General features: G+C 31.5%; 2 long non-coding RNA genes across 4 annotated transcripts in view; both read left to right on the forward strand.

The window, feature by feature from the left end:
* LOC137637004 (uncharacterized) overlaps positions 1 to 6,772 on the forward strand; it is an 8,493-nt gene extending 1,721 nt beyond the window's left edge. Inside the window, exons 2-3 of the long non-coding RNA XR_011043345.1 lie at positions 5,122 to 5,317; positions 5,663 to 6,772. This is a non-coding gene — a long non-coding RNA (uncharacterized lncRNA). The remainder of the gene's footprint in view (positions 1 to 5,121; positions 5,318 to 5,662) is intronic.
* A 2,227-nt stretch (positions 6,773 to 8,999) lies between these two features.
* LOC137637008 (uncharacterized) overlaps positions 9,000 to 17,120 on the forward strand; it is a 41,168-nt gene continuing 33,047 nt past the window's right edge. The window contains exons 1-2 of one of the 3 annotated variants that reach the window (XR_011043348.1): positions 9,000 to 9,108; positions 11,061 to 11,399. This is a non-coding gene — a long non-coding RNA (uncharacterized lncRNA). The remainder of the gene's footprint in view (positions 9,109 to 11,060; positions 11,400 to 17,120) is intronic. The other 2 variants (XR_011043347.1, XR_011043346.1) reach the window with 2 other exon arrangements.

The raw sequence follows: 17,120 nt of genomic DNA on the forward strand, positions 1-17,120 counted from the left end.
ATTATTATTATTATTATTATTAATATTATTATTATTATTGATATTACCATTGTTATTATTATTAATTTCATTATAAGTATTATTATTATTATTATTAAAATCTTTACTGATATAATTATTATTATTATTATTATTAATTATATTTTTATTATTAATTATATTATTATTTTTATTATTATTATTATTGTTAAAATTATTATAATTATTATTATTATTATTATTCTTAATATTATTATTTTTATTTTTGATTTTATTTTTTTTTATCTTATTTTTTTTATTTTTATTTTTTTATTATTTTCAATTTTCTATTTTTTAATTTTTTATATTTTTATTTTTTTTATTATTTTTATTTTTTTTATTATTTTTATTTTTATTTTTATTTTTTTATTATTTTTATTTTTTATTTTTATTTTTATTTTTTTATTATTTTTATTTTATTTTTATTTTTATTTTTTTATTATTTATATTTATTTTTTTATTATTTTTTTAATTATCTTTTTTTATTATTTTTATATTCTTATTTTTTTATTATTTTTATTTTTTTATTTTTATTTTTTTATTATTTTCATTTTTATATTCTTATTTTTTTATTATTTTTATTTTTTTATTATTATTTTTTTATTATTTTTATTTTTTGTTTATTTTTATTTTTTGTTTATTTTTATTTTTATTTTTTTATTTATTTTTTTTTATTATTTTTATTTTTTTATTTTTTCATTATTCTTATTTTTATTTTTTTATTATTCTTATTTTTATTTTTTTATTCTTATTTTTATTTTTTATTATTTTTATTTTTATTTTTTTATTATTTTTTTTCATTATATTTTTTTATTATTTTTATCATTTTTTTTATTATTTTTTATTATTTTTATTTTTTTATTTATATTTTTTTATTATTTTTATTTTTATTTTATTATTTTTATTATTGCTATTTTTATTGTTGTTGTTGTTGTTATTATTATTTTAATATTAATATCAATATTATTATTTTTATGATTATTATTATTATTATTATTATTGTTATTGTTATTGTTATTATTATTATTATTATTATTATTATTGTTATTATTATTATTGTTGTTGTTGTTATTGTTATTGTTATTGTTATTGTTATTAATATTGTTATTTTTTTTGTTATTATTATCATTATAACTATTTTTATTATTATTGTTTATAAAGCTATTATTATTATGATTATTATCATTATCATTATTATTATTATTATAACTATTTTTATTATTATTGTTAATAAAGCTATTATTATTATGATTATTATCATTATTATTATTTTTATATTACTATTAATGGTAATATTATTATTATAATTGTTATTATTATCATTATTATTACTATTATTTTTTTTATTAATATTATTATTAGTATTAGTATTTTTATTACTATTATGATAATCATCAATATTATTATTATTTTTATTATTATTTTTTTATCTTTTTTCTTATTATTGATATTATTATAATTTTCATTATTATTAATATTTTTATTATTATTATTTTAACTAATGATATTATCTTTAGTACTATTATTATTATTTTTTTATTATTATTATTTTTATTAATAACATTTTTGTTTTTATAATAATATTATTACTATTATTATTATTATTATTATATTATTATTATTATTATTATATCATTATTCTTATTAATATTATTATTATTATTATCATTATTATTATTATCATTATTATTATTATTTCTACTATTATTTCTATTATCATCATTTTCAGTATATATGTATGTTTGATATATATATATATATATATATATATATATATATATATATATATATATATATATATATATATATATATATATATATTTTATGTAAATATATATATATATATATATATATATATATATATTTTATGTAAATATATATATATATATATATATATATATATATATATATATATTTTATGTAAATATATATATATATATATATATATATATATATATATATATATATTTTATGTAAATATATATATGTATATATATATATATATATATATATATATATATATATATATTTTATGTAAATGTATATATATATATATATATATATATATATATATGTGTGTAAATATATATATATATATATATATATATATATATATAAATGTAAATATATATATATATATATATATATATATATATATATATATATATATATATATTATTAGTAGTAGTAGTAGTAGTAGTAGTAGTAGTAGTAGTAGTAGTATTTACATTACTAATATTCTTATTATTGTTATTATTAAGATTATTATTTTTGTTATTATTTATCATATTATTATTATTATTTTCAATATTTTACTAATAATTCTATTATTATTATTTTCATTATTTATTTTGTTATTATCATTATTATTATTATCAATAATATTATCATTATCATTTTTATTGTCATTATTATTATTTCTATTATATTTATTATTATATTTATAAATATTATTTTAATTATTTTCATAATTATTATCATTTTTATTATTATCATCATCATTGTTTTCATTAATACTATTATTATCATTATTATTATTATTATCATTAGAATTATTATTATCATTAGAATTATTATTATTATTATAGTTATTAAAATTATTATCATTAATAATAATATTAAATGTTATTGTTATTATTATTATTATTGTTATTATTATTGTTTTTATTGATATTACTATTATTGTAATATAATTAATATTATTACTACTGTTATTACAATATCATCAATATTATTACCATTATTATAATCGATACTATTATTATTATTATCATTATTGTTATTATCATGATCATTATTATAATTAATGATATTATTATCATTATTATTATTATCATTTTTTATAATATTAAAATTACTATTTTTATTATTGATAATTATTTTATCATAATTATTATCATCATTATTGTTATTATCATTATTATATTCATTATTATTGTTGTTGTTATTATTTCAATTATCCAAAATAATATTAATATTACTATTATTATTATTATTATAGTTATCATTATTATCATTATTATTATTATTATAAATTTCATTGTTATTAACATTGTTACTATTAATTTAATTTTTATTATCATTTAAACTATTATTAGTATTATTATTATTGTTATTATTATTATAATTATTATAATTATTATTATTATTATTATCGTTGTTGTTATTGTTTTTAGTATTATCATTATTAATATTATTATTATATTATTATCATTTATTATTTTTATTATTATTATTATTATTATTATTTTTCTTATAATCAACATTATTGATATTATTATTGTTTGTATTATTATTATTATCATTATCATTATTTTTATTATTATCATTAAAATTATTATTGTTAACATTATTATTATTATTATCATCATTATTATTACTGATATTATTGTTAATATCATTTTTATTATTATTATTATTATTATTATTATTATTATTTTTATTATTATTACTGTTTTTATTATTATTATTATTATTATTATTATCAATATCAATAGTGATGATAATACTATTTTAATATTGATATTTATATTAATAACAGTAATATTTCTACAAATAGCAATATTAGTAACAACAACAACAATAACACCAATAATAATAATAATCATATTATTATTATCATATCATTATTATTGTTGTTGTTGTTGTTGTTGTTGTTATTATTACTGATGTTCTTATTTATAAAAATATTACAGTGATTAATATAAATTTCAATATCAATAATAGTATTATTACTCTTGATATGATATCAATGATGTTAGTATTGTTATTAACAATAATAATAATAATAATAATAATAATAATAATAATATTGTCATTATTATTATTTTTATTGTTATTATTATCATTTTTATCATCATTATCATTATCAAATATATTCAGATAAATGGAGGTTGTCATTATGACGATGGACTTCATTCCTTTATCTTGAAGAATTTTGACATGCAAATTGGGTAGGTGAAATCCTTAACCTTTACAATTCAGTTATGAAATATATTAACAAATGTTTGATATATATATATATATATATATATATATATATATATATATATATATATATATATATATATATATATATAATATATATATATATATATATATATATATATATATATATATATATATATATATATATATAATTTATATATATTTATATATATATATACATATATATATACATATATATATACATATATATGTGTGTGTATATTGTATACATAATGTTATGCTAGCTTTAATAATGTCAAGTAATATTTATTTTGTCTTTTTCGTGTAGTTCCCCCATAATTGTACTTCCATAGCATTTACTCTGTAATCCTTGTTTGAACTGTGATTTTGTTTGTATTTAGTTCTCCTTGCTGGAGTGAAGTTTAGTCTTCTTTGGAAGTCAGAATTTGTTTTAAGGTCAGATTCTCTGGCGCTGTGTAACTATCAAGTATTACTCTTTAAGTATCTCCAGTATTTTGTAAGTTGCTCCAGCAAGAGTTGATTTTGTATTCTATTCAATTGTTTTGTTTTAGTGTACATGAGTTGTGGTGAATTTAGTTGTATATATTTTGTAGTGGTCCAGAGAATAGTGACCCCCTTTTAGTTCAGTGTTTTGAAGTGTAAGGGGCGAACTACCTATTCAGTCTTAACTTTTCAACGATGCTGCGATTATGAATGTGAGGTTAGCTTGTAAGGCGTAAAAGCTAACCATTGAATACTATAGGTGTAATTTTTGTAACGTTTGAAAGGCAGAAAAATGTGTAGAACATGTTCATACCTTAGTATTTTGATGTGGGTCAAATCAGCTCGGGTTGACATATTTATAAAGTAAAGAGAATTGAGTGAGCCAATTTTACGAGGTATTCAATTAAACCTTAATGGAAAGTAATTATAATATTACACACCTGATAGTCTTAAGAACCATAGGTTAGTTCATGTGTATCTCCAGAAATTGGATGGAATTGATAGTGAAAATTCACCTGTGATTACATGTGATATTCTTCCTACCCTAAAAGGCTAACTTTATATATGTAACAGTTATAATCTTGCATGATATTTCGTGCTTTATAAAGTCCCCAGCTTGAAAATACTTGGCTGATATTACTATTTTTTCAGATGTAGGCCTACCTCTACCATCAGTTGTTGCTTCACATGTGGTATTAGACACCTGGCACTAATCGAGTGTCAGAGACCCTACAGAATACCACTTGCAAAAAAGAAGCTATGGAACGTGTTATTCTTGTCAAGAAAGGGTTGGCAGAAAAGTGATGAAATCATGGGCCTCCCCCTGCATCCTCTACCAAAAAAACAGGTAAGTCTTTGAGTCTATGAAGGTTATCGGGAGTTAAATTCTGTTGCCACCCATAAGGACTCTAATCCTTTGAAAAGAATTTTAATATTGTTGCAAATGTTAATCTTTTTAATAATGTTCATAAAGATTATACTATATAAGTACCCTTGACAAAATGCTAGGAAGGCTTCTGCCTGTATCATATCTGTAATTCAATTTCAATACTGTTCTTCCCCTTTGAAATGACAAATGCTGTTGAAAACTTTCAACCTTTTAACGTAATGTGTTCAATTTCAATACTGTTCTTCCCCTTTGAAATGACAAATGGTGTTGAAACCTTTCAACCTTTTTAATGTTCTGTTTCAGATGAGATGTTGTCATCGATGACAATGGTCCACGACGATACATGGAAAGAACATTTTAAAGATTGTGAGCCCTGTTTCTTCGCCTTAGAAATCTGGCAGAAAACTACCATTGGAAATGTCTTGTAACTCTGGTCATGGATGTCGGGAGCGGAATGATGGTAGTTACATGCATTAAAGGATTTCCTACTCCCGTAAACAAGGCAGTTCAGTGCTCTATTTAGCATGGCTGGATTTTAGTTTCTGTCCGAACTTTTTCGGTAGTTGCTGTACCTGATTTATCTCGCCAGCCGTAAGATTGACTCTAGTGGGCAGAAGATTGTCAACGTGCATTTACAGCTATTGATATAGTCTTCTATGTTGAAGGCTATCTGGATCCGACAAGCTGTTTATCTCAAAGTAGAAGCTAGTGATGTGGCTGTAGGAGCAGTTTTGATGCAGACTGATGATAAATTTACTACCCCAGATTTCTTATTCAAACTGAAGCCTCAGTTCCTAGATTACAGTGGAAGAGGCGCCTTGGGCTTTCCTTCATGCTCTTGAAAAAATTTGATTCTTAAATAAATCATCTTTGTCTCTTGTAAATAAAATGTAGACAAATCAACCTTTTTTTTCTCCTGACCGTAATCCATTCTTTAGTAAGTAAATTTAAATAAACTGGATCAACTCTGAGCCTTTTGGTCCTGCAGCAATATAACCTAGGGATATTGCTTATCAAAGGTAATATTAAACCTCATTGCTGACATGCTTCCAGATTTGACTTTTGCTTCTGAACACAAAAATTTTAATCAATCAGTTACTTGGATCCACAATGTTCTGTCTCCTCTTGGAAGGATGTGTTTATATAAAGTATTCTCTTAAATATTTATCCCTTTTGTGCTCCCTAATATGTGCTTATATGAAATTGCCATGTAATTTTATTGAATTGTTGTTGTTTATACTTTGTTATTCTTTGTTATAGTTTAATCTTTGTAAGTTAGAATTTGTTTTAAGTAAATTAACTGAATCTGTGACTGTAAAGGTTTAACTTAATTCTCAAAAGTATTTTCGTATTTTGCCCTCCCAGCACCTGGTTTAAGTCATTACTTTGCTCTATTAGAATTATGCTTTGCAGTTTTTAACTGTTGGGATGATTTGGGTGTTTTTAAAAGATAAACATTGATTTATATAAAGTATTTAAACATAGTCTTGTTCAAAATATAAATTAGTTTATTTTCCTCTAGTTTTTGTCGCCTTTATTATATATAAAATCTTATCGCACAGTCTCTTGGATCTGTTCAGCATTGTTACCAGTAGCGTAATACCATATATACCTATATATTATGGACATGTATATTATCATACAAACTCTTAATTCATTCTATACTCTTAAAAGCATAAAACTGGGGCTTTCTGCAAGGGAAAGGCAGAGTTAGAAGAAAGATAAGTGGCCTTTAGTGAACTCTCAGATGGTAGAAATGTCCCTTATTCCCGTGCAGCCCTTTCAAGTGGGAGAAGGGTGCGAAGTATCTAATAAGTAATAAAAATTAAAGTTTATAAATCCAGAGGAAAGCTTAACAACATTGAAGTAGGATGGCAAATTAGAGAAGCCTTTGTCAGTTCTTTTAGAATATGAACTGGATATTTTTATTCACTGAAACCAGATTGACTGGATTCGGAAACAAAGGCTTGGCACTCAGTTATCAGGAAATAAGATTTTTGTTCTAATGAGCTCGTAATAGGGAACACACTGCTTGAACACAGATATGCAAAAGCATACTTTGATACCTTTCTGTGGAAAATATCGCAACTAATTTGACCATTTTAGCAATGAATAGATAATGTGAAAAGTTGCTACTGGATGACGTATGATGACTCAGACCTGATATAGGAAGAAACGACAACCTTTGGTCTCTACACTTGGAGACACTAAGTTGAAGACCAGGAAAAGTAATGCAACACTACTTCATAATTCCCAGATATGACATTGAAAAACTAAGATAACACCAGTAATGAAAAGGATTGTTATAGTGCTGAAACAGATTTGTGGCCTTAGAAATGTTACTTGATGATGAAGAACACCCAGATTCGAATATTCATTGTAAAATAAGTTGAAATCTTTCAAGAATCTGCCAACATCACAATCAGACAGAGGAGTAAAACGAAAGAAATGGTTGAGTTGTGAAACATGGAAACTAATAAAGAAAAGAAGAATAGCAAAACTTAGACTTTGAATCATTAAAGGAAAAACAGCCGAATTTTTACCTAATTAAGACCTGAATATATGTACCGTGACAGTGAAGTAAACGAGATGATTTTGAAAAGAGAAAAGAAGGTTCACAATTAGTTTTGTTTATGGACAAGAATGAAAATAGCAATATGCTGACTTATGGAACCTTTTTTAAATATCTTAGACATATAATAATGTATGGACAGCACATACATTAATGTATACTCTGCTAATACGTTTTTATATGATTATATATAGGCCTATACGTATCAACATAAATGTTTCCCATTTTACTGAAATAACTAAATCCTTATTCATGGATTGAACATTGTATTTCAATGTAATATTGGTCATTTGTGCATGATATATGATGCACATTTAATCAAAATAATGATAATTTGGTTGATTTTCTATTTTACCATATGTATGGAGATTGAACAATAAGCTACGCCATGAAATTATTTAAAGTCAGAAATGGAAAAATATGTCTTTTATATGTGAATAATATAATTTAGCATAAATTTATTAAAATACTATAATATAGTAATTATTATAATTATTTTAATATATATAGTATTATAATAAACATTTTTAGCATATAATGATGAATAAATTTATGATGATATACTGGAAACTGCATTACAATACACAGAATGGCCTTTGTTCGGTTGGCCCAAATAATGCCAACATATGTATTAATATTTCATATTCCGTATTGTATTTTCACATAGCAAGACATAAAATAAATTAGAAGAGAACTAAAAATTTATATAAAAACCTTTAAAAAGTATAGAAACTCAAATAAAGCATACATATATATTTAAAAAACGTAAAATAAATTCACAAGTTGGAACCTTTTTACTTTTCTTCCCGGTATTGGATACCAGAATGAATGTAAACAGGGTTGCCATTCATACGATAATTATCCTACATGTACGGTTATTTTATGTCCAGTACGATGTACGATACATACCTTAGGTGTATACATAAGTGTTTAATTAAACAATTATACTAAAATATTTTGAAATAAGTCAATCACGTAACTCCTTAATGATTATATTGAAACTGTGTATGATAATTTTGGTTGAAAAACGACAATTCTAAGGCTCATGTACGATAATCCAGTCGAAATAATCTGGCAACCCTGATGTAAACAAAAACAAACTTTGTTGATCCTCGGCAACAGGTATAAAAAAGCAGTTTCACTTGTACAGTGCTTTATTTAGATGTGAAATGAATAGGTAAGAGTAATTTCAATATTTGTAATACTTTTTGAAATTTATTTATTATATATATAAAGATTAGACTTAAATTCCTTGAATTATACTTGAATCTCAGTCTCCAAGATCTTGTCCCGCTTACGATCATTTTAACCTTTGGCCACAAAAAGGTGTTAATTATTTCATTATTAACAGAATTTCCTGTATAATAGTTTAATCTTATATATCTCAATATATAATTGATAAATAATATTCAATCGTACTGTAGCAGGGAAAAGCCATTAGTTCAGGCTAGATCGAAAATAGTCATACGGTGGTGGGTAGGTTCTCGAATGTAGTTTTCGGTGTATAATGATATTTTAAGGAGATAATCGATAAATATTATTATCATATATCATGTTTCGGTTTTATTATGGTTATATGCAGTAAATTACCTATATAGTTTAACTAGGGAACTGGTATTAGCATTATTTTTCATATAACTGGCTTATATTTACCCTTGCACCGCTAACCCAAGGTAGGAAGGTAGCTATACTTTGGCACCCCAATGACTTAATATCAGTTTGGTGACTCCGTTCCTACTCGGAACAGTGCACTGATAAGGGGTGTATGTGTGATAGCGGCCAGCTGTATGTATGATGTCGGCTGGCTAAGAATACGGCAGTGTAAGGGGGATTAAAGGGGCCGTTAACTCCCCCATTAGTTAAGTAGGTAAGGACACATCCTGGAGGTCAGGTTAGGGCACTCGGGAGGAACTGGCCGCCGATATACAAAGGCTCCTATGGTATAGTTAAGCCGAAGGATTTTTAGGTTAACTACAGTGGCACAAATTAACATCGGGTTTACTGTGTAGAATGTTGGAACAGTCCCTTTAAAATGTTGCATTTTTTATTATGGTTTTTGCAATATTGAAATACGTTAATGACGAACATGTTTGTTGTTTTGGGTGATTATAACTGGTTTTTGGGGCCAAATACACAAAATACAATTATTGTGGGGTTTTGTGTATATAATGAAGGGACACCTACGTACAAAATGTGCGCTTTCATGTGTTTTTCCGATATTTTTTTGCTGCTTTTGCTGGAACGTGTTTTTTAAATGGTTATTTTTTAGGAAAACTGCATCAGTTTTGGGTTGATAACTGTACAGGTTAGGTTTTCTGTGTACAATGATGGGACAGCCATGTACAAAATTTGTATTTTCCTCTGTTTTTCTGATATTAGATGCTGTTTAAGTTGGATTTTGTGTATTTGGAGCAGTCTGTGTGGTGACTACCACAACTCATTTCACCAGTTTTCGTCATTAGAAACTTTCGAAGCACCCAAGTTTGAACTTCAAAAGTTCAAACTTGTAGAAAATGTTTTTATGTTGAACAGGTTGATATACGTCTTTTTATAGTTTATGTATGAAATATCTGTTTTAATATTTTTAAGATATTTTAATTGTTCATTACTTTTGTTTATTTATTTCATTATTTCCATTCCTCACTGGGCTATTTTTCCCTGTTAGAGCCCTTGCGCCTTATAGTGTTTTGCTTTTCCAACTAGGGTTGTATAGTCCAGCCGTTTTCGGTAAAAATATGGAGGAATCGTTCACATTCGGTTAAAAGCACCAAATTTTGCACAAAGTTAGCTTTTGATGTACCTTTTGAAATGTGATAGAGACCCATTTGATATCTTTCCAATATGGCCGCTTTTTTCAAGATGGCCGCCAAAATTCAGGAAAATGCTGCTATTTGAACTATTTTCATCGTATAGTTACAATTTTGGAGTCTTTACCTTTATTTTCAAGGATGTTCTAAACAATGAGAAAAAAAAAGTACAGGAGAACAATATTTTACCAGCAAATGCCCATTTAAATTCCGAAATAAGTCAAACATACTGAAAAATTGCTCTAAATGTTGTTGTTATCTGTCTCAATTCTTACAATTCTACAGTGACAACCATTTTGTTTGTTATACAATCATTTTGCAGGTGGTTGAAAAATGTGAAAGAAGAGATTGAAGCGGAGTCATCAACAGACCTAAAGACATCCTGGGCTACATACCATGCTGATCAGGTCCACACAGAACAGCCTGCTCCTTCCGACATCAGCTCATTGCTCCCACTGTTCTATGAGGAGGCTAAGTCAAGTGCCATGATTGCCCATACTATGAAAGTTATGAAGAATGCAGAAGATTTTCTGAATCCTGTTCAGATCCCTGTAGTTGCCTGTGATCAGCCACTGTATGCTATTGCCAAACAACTCCAATGGTAATAACCCAACATTCACGGAGAGAATCAAGTTGAAAGCCTACCTGGGAATGGAAGTAAGTAAGTTAGAATAATTACGTTAATGCCGTAAAACATTCTTCTTATGCAGTATTCTGATATTATACTTTCATAAATATTGGCTGCTTTAGGAACTAAATAACTTCAAAATAACAGTAAAATATAAACAGAATAAAAGTATTACTTTTACGTCATCCATAAACTGCTGTAACATGGAGTTTTTATGATAAAACAAAGTTTTATGAATACTTACCTGGCAGTTATATATATATATAGCTGATATCTCTAAATCGGCAGAATTTTTCAAAACGAGGCAACCGCCTTGTGGTGGTTGGGAGGTAGGTGGTAACACCCGTCACAGGGTGGTCCAAGGAATCATTCCCGTGTCCAAGACTTCAGTTCATCTATGCCCGACCTGTCTCCTGAGGGGAGGTGGGTGGGCCTTCGAATATATATATAACTGCCAGGTAAGTATTCATAAAACTTTTTTTTATCATAAAAACTCCATTTTTATGAATAGTACTTACCTGGCAGTTATATATATATAGCTGATTCACATATTTGGAGGAGGGAAACAGACAGTAAACATCGTTGGGGAAACAACAAAAGAGTTGTAGGAGATAAAAAACACCTTGATTCCTTGCCTGCTAAGGTAGCTGATACAAAGGTACAGCCTTTAGAGTGGCTTTCCCTTAGGAGAGTTTATCCAGGAGTAAGCCTGCAAAGCTGCAAAAAACTCATTCGAATCTGTCAAAGGGATAAGACCAACAACTTGACTAGACTTCAGAAACTACCTTCGCCCCATATAATAAAAACTGCAACCTTACTAAAACTAACCACCTAACCCTGCAACATAGACATAAACTATCTATCTAGAGTGAGGGAACCGCACCACAAGACGAAGTCCTCAGACCATCATAAAAACACAAATCCTCATACATGCATATAAACCAAGGTTGAGTGGGGTTATTAACTCCTTTGCCTAATACAGAAACCGCAGCTATGTATGGGCCCAAGGTATAGCACTTGCCAAAGTCTACTCTCACCTCTCTAAGTTAATGAGAAGCGAAGACAGAGTTGTTCCTCCAGAAAATAGCATCCATGAATAGCCAGTGGAATCAGTTGTCTTCACTCAATTCTGTTTTCAAAAATTCCCTCTCTTCTCACCTGTTCAATTGTTGGCATGTTGTTCTTTGTCAGAATCTCTTCAATTCCATCCCTCCAACGTTTACGTGGTCTACCTCCTGATCTCCTCCCACCAGGCGTCCAGTCCCATCTCCTCCTTGCAATTCTATTTCCATCCATTCTCTTTAAATGTCCCAGCCATCTCAGCTGACCCTTCTCAATCTTGTTCAACATAGGAGATACCCCAACCATCCTTCTAAAATCTACATTTCTTATTCTATCTCTTCTTGTTTTGTGCATTATTGTTCTCAGGCTTTTCATCGCTGAAGCTTGGACTCTGCTCCTGTCTTTGATTGTCATTGTCCAGCTCTCTGATCCATATGTCATGATTGGTGTTAGTAATCCTTCAAATATGGTTTTCTTTACTTCTATAGGTACGTATGCATCTCTCATAATTGGATAGAGTGCTCCAGAGCATTTATTATATTTCTTTATTTGTTCAGTAAATTCTTCTTTGTTCTTATAGCCGTTGTCTGTAAACATACACCCTAAATACTTGAATGCGTTGGTGTCCTTAATTACTGTATTTCTTATCATGATGTTCGTTGGAGCTTGTTTTTGTTTGTTGATTGTTAATATTTCTGTTTTTTTAATGTTCATCTTCAGTCCGGCTTCTGTTAAACAATCATTCAAGGCTATCAATGCTCTTTCTAGTTTTTCCCGATCATATGTCCAGAAAGCAATATCATCAGCAAAAATCATGAGTCTCCCGAGATATTTATTCTTTCCTTAAAACTTCTTATAATTACATCTATATATGCAATGAACAAGAGTGGGGAAAGAACGCTTCCCTGCTTAACCCTTTTACCTCTGGGGTATTTGGAAATTTCCAACCCTTAACCCCCAAGGGGTTATTTTTTTCCCAGCATATTTTGCAGTATATTTTTCTTAAATTGCTCTAACAGCCTTAATTTTTGTCATAGAGAGGTCAGCATTTTTTTGCAAGGACGTACCAGTATGTCCATGGGGGTAAAGGGATGGCTTCTGTGAAACGTACCAGTACGTCCTTTGGGGGTAAAAGGGTTAACACCTGTTGTTACTCTAAACCAATTTTCATTCTTGTATCCAGTCCTTACATTATTCATACATGGTTCGTGCGTGCTCTTTATTGCAGCTCCCAATCTACCGTCAAGTCTATAAACCTCTCCTAAGCACCTCCACAATTTGTTCCTAGGTACCGAGTCATATGCCTTTTCCAAGTCAATAAATGCTATATACAGTGGCCTATTGTATTTCCATGATTTTTCAATAACAAGCCTCAAGGCGAATATGAGATCTGATGTACTTCTGTCCTTTCTGTATCCATGTTGTTCTTCGCCTAGCTGAGGTTCAATGATGTTTCTTACCCTTTTTTCAATATTAAACTTACCCGATAATCATGTAGCTGTCAACTCCGTTGCCCGACAGAATTCTATGGAGGGATACGCCAGCTATCACAATACTAGAAGGGGGTGTACTTACCAGCGCCACCTGTGGCCAGGTACTCAAGTACTTCTTGTTGACACCTCCTCAATTATTCCTCTGTCGTGCTTCCGGCAAGACGTTCTGGGATATGCTTATGATCTTCGAGTTTGTTCACGGCTAATTGGTGAAGTATTCTCTCAGATTTCGGCTGTCGCTTTACTGGAAACCTTCTTATATTAGCTAGATAGCTTTTATATAGTCCTGATATACGGTTAACGATCTTTTGCTTGATTTTGGAAACCCCTTTGGCTAACTCTTTGGATTCAAGATGTCTGACATTTCGCAAGCCCCCTCCCATAGACGATGCAGGTCTTGCAATAGGCGTATTCCGAAGGCCTCGGTAGATCCTCACACCGCTTGTTCTGACTGTAGGGACAGACCCTGTCAGTTAGAAAATCGATGTGAGGAATGCGCCGGACTTTCGGAACTGGAATTTGTCCGTCTTTTAAAATATTCAACTAAGTTAGAGAGAGGTAGAGTTAGGAGGAGTTCTTCTCACTCTTCACTGTTTTCCTCACCTCATGATCCCCTACCTTTTCCTACCCCTGTAGTGGCTACCCCCGAACCTACTGTTTGCCCTCCGCCTGATATGTCTGTGGTTTTGCGTGCTATTCAGGCCTTAGGCGATAAAGTAGAGTCAGTGGTAAGTGACCATAAGTCTCTGATGGCCGAAGTTAAGGAACTTAAGGTCAAGAGTGCAGTGGGTGGAGTTAGTGCCAGTGCTGTGACGAGTGCTAGTGTCAGTGCAGTGCCAAGTGCTAGTGTCAGTGCCAGTGTGGTGCGTGGGGATACTTCTGTGCGAGCCAGTCGTCCTCCCAGTCCGGGACCTCTTGCAAGCTCCCAAGCCCAGGGGAGAAGCAATGTCGAAGGGCATAAGGGTTCGGCAGGCCTTGTTAGGCGCACAGAAGTATCCTCGGTGGTTGCGGGCGTGTCTTCCAAAGACCGTCACTCCCACCTGCAGACGATTGAGCCCGTCTTGTTCTCGTCCGCTGATCATCTGTCAGGGAAGAAGCGTTGGTCTCAGGTCTCGAGACCACTTAAACGCAGAGTCCAGTCCGCGAGTGCTCAGCCAGGTTGCAGTCATTGGCTCAGCTCTGACTCGCCGCAGTCATCTGTCGACTGCACTCCGCCCAAGAGGAGTAAGGTTCTGCCACAACAGAGCTCGACTGTTAAGGCTTTACCTCAGCCTACTGTAGTTTCTGCCGACCCTAAGTGGACTCTACTACAGTCCATGCAAGCACAGCTTTCGGACTTGATGCGTGAGTGTCGGGCTGAGAGTGTTGCGCCTCCGCCTCCGCCTACACTCCCTCCGCCTGCGTTCGCTCCGCCTACGCTCGCTCCGCCTGCGCTTGCTCCGCCTGATCGCAGTACCACCTGCCAGGCGTACGATGTTGAGCCACAGTCTGAGTTTGCTGTTCCCAGTGGTGTTCAGCCTCCGCCTTCTTTAAGGCAACCTTTGCTATGGGATCAGGAGGATTATACCTCTCTTCCTCCGCCTCCCCTTGCTGCTCCACCAGTGGTGCAACTCTCGGCTGAGGTACAACCTCTCCCGTGCATGAGTCAGTCTCCTCAGCTCTCGCTGCAGCGAGCTCAACCTTCCACAAGGCAAGCTCCACTACACCTTGGCCTTGCGCCTCAGGAGCCTCAGCTTGCGAGACATTTACCTTGTTCTGCGCAGCCTCAACCTCTTCACGCTCCGCTCACACCACAGGAACAGGAACTTGCTACTCCGCTTCCACCAACCGCTCAGCAAGCGCAACTCTTGGGTTCAACCTCTCATGCTAGGAGTCAGCCTCCTCCACCCATGCGCCTTCCTTCTGCTTTGTCTGTTATTCAGCCTTTGCAGTCTGAGCCTCAGGTTCTCCCTCAACAGTTACTTGAAGAGGAAACCACTAATATTGTTCCTACTCGTTCTGACTCTGCTGTTCAGCATTCTTGTCCAATATCTTCGCTACACTCTGATGATGATGCGTCTGATGATGAGGAGGCACACCTGGATCCCTCGTCAGACGTGGATGAATCCAAGCCTTCTCCACAGTCTATTGACTTTCGTAAGGTCTTGGCTCTGCTTAGGGAGGTTTACCCAGACCACTTTGTCTCTGCTATTCCCCGCTCTCCACCATCTGAGTTTTCGCTGGGCGTACAACAAGCTAAGTCCTCCTATACTAAGCTAGTCCTAGCAAGGTCCTCTAAGAGAGCATTAAGGATCTTAGGGGAGTGGCTGCAGACTAAGCAACACCTTGGCAAAACTTCTTTCATGTTCCCGCCGACTAAGCTCACCTCGAAAGCGAGCGTTTGGTATGCCACAGGAGAAGCACCAGGCTTGGGAGTACCTGCCTCTGCCCAGGCTGACTTCTCAAGTCTGGTAGACTCGCCTCGGAGAACTGCAATGAGGCGTTCTAAGGTTTGCTGGACCTTCTCAGACCTGGATCACTTACTGAAAGGACTGTTTAGAGCATTTGAGATGTTCAACTTTCTTGACTGGTGCCTGGGGGCCCTCAGCAAGAAGACCTCTCCTGCGGACAAGGATTCTGCCATGCTATTAATGTCCTGCATGGATAAGGCCATTAGGGATGGATCTGGTGAGCTTGCGTCGTTGTTTGTATCAGGGGTTTTGAAGAAAAGGGAACAGCTGTGTACCTTCCTTTCCTCCAGCATTACACCTTGCCAAAGGTCACAACTCCTTTTTGCTCCGCTCTCGAAGTTCCTCTTCCCCGAAGAGCTGGTTAAGGACTTGTCTGCTGCCCTGATACAAAAGGACACACACGATCTTGTAGCCTCATCGGCTCGTAAGTCTAAGGTTGCTACCTCAGTCCCCAAGACTTATCGCTCCCCAGTGGTTGATACCCCTGCTACGAGGTTCATACCGCCCTTTCGTGGTAGAGCCCCCAGCCGAGGAATCTCCCGTCCAGACTCTTACAGGAACAAGTCCAGGAAAGGCTCCAGGACATCTAAAGGAAAAAACTGACTCTCCGCATCTCCAGACAGCAGTAGGAGCCAGACTCAAGATCTTCTGGCGAGCCTGGGAGAAGAGAGGTGCAGACGCCCAGTCTGTCAGTTGGCTGAGGAACGGTTACAGGATTCCATTCTGCCTCAAACCACCTCTGACCACAT

This window comes from Palaemon carinicauda, unplaced genomic scaffold (assembly GCF_036898095.1).
Source record: "Palaemon carinicauda isolate YSFRI2023 unplaced genomic scaffold, ASM3689809v2 scaffold49, whole genome shotgun sequence".
Taxonomy (NCBI): domain Eukaryota; kingdom Metazoa; phylum Arthropoda; class Malacostraca; order Decapoda; family Palaemonidae; genus Palaemon; species Palaemon carinicauda.